Source organism: Palaemon carinicauda, chromosome 3 (assembly GCF_036898095.1).
Source record: "Palaemon carinicauda isolate YSFRI2023 chromosome 3, ASM3689809v2, whole genome shotgun sequence".
NCBI classification, from domain to species: Eukaryota; Metazoa; Arthropoda; class Malacostraca; order Decapoda; family Palaemonidae; genus Palaemon; species Palaemon carinicauda.
In genome coordinates, this window is record NC_090727.1 from 33,876,774 (window position 1) to 33,880,180 (window position 3,407).

The 3,407-nt window shown below is 27.0% G+C and overlaps 1 pseudogene; it reads left to right on the forward strand.

Moving 5' to 3' along the window:
- The first annotated feature begins 261 nt into the window (after nucleotides 1-261).
- On the forward strand, nucleotides 262-941 carry LOC137631314 (proliferating cell nuclear antigen-like; annotated as a pseudogene).
- Nucleotides 942-3,407: the final 2,466 nt, after the last annotated feature.

The following is a 3,407-nucleotide window of genomic DNA, read 5'->3' on the forward strand; positions in this document are numbered from 1 at the left end:
ATAAACCTTTTGTTTACAGTATTCACGATACTAAGTCTGGAAGAATAGGTATTTTGGGAATTTTCACATAAACATAAAAAAATAAGGAATTGTTAAGGCTATTTTCTTTAGCTTTTATATATATATATATATATATATATATATATATATATATATATATATATATATGATAATTTATAATTATGGTATTGCTAATATTTATTTGACTAATGTATATTTCTAAGTGTTATTTTACGTTGATATTCACACAAAATCCTTAAAATGTTTGAAGCCTGCCTCGTTCAAAGCAGCATTCTCAATAAAGCCATTAATGCCATCAAGGAATTGTCAAATGAGGCAACATGGGTACAGATTCTAGTATTCTAGTATTCTAGTATTCAACTACAGGCCATTGATACAGGCCATGTTTCTATTGTATCTCTTAATTTACTCGCTGAAGGTTTTGATAAATACAAATGCGACCGCAATCTAGTTATGGGAATAAATATATGCATTATGTAATGAAATTAAGGAATTTAGATCAAGAATATATAAATATTCATGATATTGACTACAATTGCATAAACAAAATGCCATCAAATGAATTTTCCCTTATCTGCAGAGATATTAGTCAAATTGGAGATTGCATAGACATAGCTTGCATCAAAGATGGTGTGAAGTTCTCAACCGCTGGTGATATTGGCACTGCAAACATAAAATTTGCAAAAACGTCCAGTGTAGATAACAAGGAAAAAGCTGTAGAAGTTGAGATGCAAGAACCCATCAAGTTGACCTTTTCGTGTAGATACCTTAACTTGTTTACCAAGGCCACTGCTTTTTCTCCCAGGGTATCTTTTTTCATATCCCCTAATATGCCTCTTCTTGTGGAATATAGTATTGAAGATATTGGCAACATTCGCTATTTTTTGGCTCCTAAATTCGAGGAAGGGAAGAATAGCTAAATATTTTTTAATTAACACTATTTTGTAAATTGCTTTAACAATTATTATTATTTTTATTACCACATTGTATTAGTATGGTTATGTTTTGTTCCGATTTAGTGTTTGATTTTTTATAAGTGTTTGTCCAGTAAATTTATTTGTATATTAATAATAATTTTATTAAAGTATTTCTATATATAGATTATTGAGTTTTAAATATAAAATAATTTAGTTTTCCTATATTTCTTTGTAGCTTTTGTTATGTATTAAATTTCAATAACGGACCGATTAATCGCTGTTAATAACTGTTAAGTTAGTTAGCATTTATATCTCATATTTTTTTTGTTAATTCTATTACATTTATAAGAAGGGACGCCTGGAACATATGACTGCGGGAAATAAGAAAATTGAAAATGACAAAATAAGAAATAATTAATAATTACAAACAAATAAAGATAGATCAATTTGAAAAAAAATAAACAGAAGATATGAACATGTTGAAGTGCAATGACCAAGACCAAGAAGGAGATGATATAGTAGAAATATTTAATGGTTATTATCCAAAAAATATCTTTACTCATCCAAATTTTAAGCAAATTTATAAAGGAAAAGAAAAAACTAACAAAAACAATATCGATAATAATAACACTAATGATGATGTTGCAGAAGAATATCACGTTCATCAAAAAATACTTTTTCAGTGTACAAATCAAATGTCTTATAAAAAAGAAATGATACCCAATAAACAATAAAACTTTTTATCATACAAACATTTTGAAATATTATCAGGATAAATAGACCTGTTGTATGGATATATAGGTGGTGCTGTTAATCAAAATCAATATTATCCATGTAGAACATATATAAGAATTGATAAAAAGCAGCAACACATGCTGTTGTATATTGAGTTTGTAGATAAAATTGGACACCCCTATAACATTCCTGATAAAATGTTTTTTTTTATAATGCACTATTTAAAATACCTTCTTACGAACACTATGGTTTTTTAAAGAAATATGATGATATCGATGTAAATAAATATCTTCCTGATGATGACGAGAAATTTACAAGTGATACTTCAGATGAAGGATATAATATCGATGAAACGAGAAACGAAGAGGGTTATAATATCAATACGACAGAAGAACAAGAAATCGATGATTGTTATAAGTATAGAATGAGAATGGAAGAGATATTGGTGGAAAGACGGGAACGATTATTCTAATATCATCATGAACTAGATATTTAAAACATCAAAATTTCAGGTATGTCTATATAGAGCAAAAAGGTGTCATTACAATACAAGAGAAAACAAAGAAGTATATTACAACTCTTGAAACTCGTGGATATCATATTTTCAATTATTACCATGAAAAATTGGCCGAGTGTATGAAAATAAATAATAAACATCTAAACAAAATATATATAAGAGTTGAGAAGAAGCCTATTCCAGTATATATGAAAATAAATGAATTGAGAAAAAAACACAAATCCTTTGATTTCATATAGCCTTTCATTCATTATCTACCATCCTATCTAATAGACAATAATGCAGTTTATAAATTGACACAAGATATTGTATTAGTTGACTCTAATTGCTTTTATCAAACAAACAATCGTAATCACAAAAAAACAAATTGCATAGAAGTTAGTAATATCCTCACAAATAAATAAAAAATAAAGAATATGGGTTATATTAAAAGGTGAAAACAAAACAAAATCTCACATATAAATAATATTGGTGTAAATAAATGACTTCCTATTTCTATGAAATGAAGATTATAATTGGATAATGTTATTTGAATTAAATCTAAGTAAAAAAAGGGAAAGTATTTGGCAAAGCTAACCATTTGTTCTAAGGATGGATTTAGCCAACATTAATAATGAGGACAAGGGATTTGCAAGTGAAACTTCAGACAAAGGATATAATAGCAATGAAATGAGAAATGAAGAAGGTTATTATATCAATATGACAGAAGAACTAGAAATGGATGAATATTATAGGTATAAAATGAAAATGGAAAAGATTTTGGTGGAAAGACGGGAACGATTATTCCAATATCAGCATGAATTAAATATTTTAAATACCAAAATTTCAGGCATGTCTATAGAGAGAAAAAAGATGACATTACAATACCAGAAAAAATAAAGAAGTATTATTACAACCCTTGAAATTTCAACAACAAAATTCACAAAAGAAAAAAAAAAATATTTTATACCTAGAAAAAATAAAATACTCACGACTATCATCTTTTCTATTATTACCATAAAAATTGACCGAGTGTATGAAAATAAATGATAAACATTAATATAAAATATACATAAAAGTTGATAAGAAACCCAATCCGGTATATATAAAATTTACAAACAACCACTATAATGCTGTACTATTACCATCATTGTTTGGTTGTGGTGGTAGTATTCCTAATAATGAATTGTTTATGGCTCAGAATATTTAAAAAATTTTCCATTCGGCCTTGGTTGAAA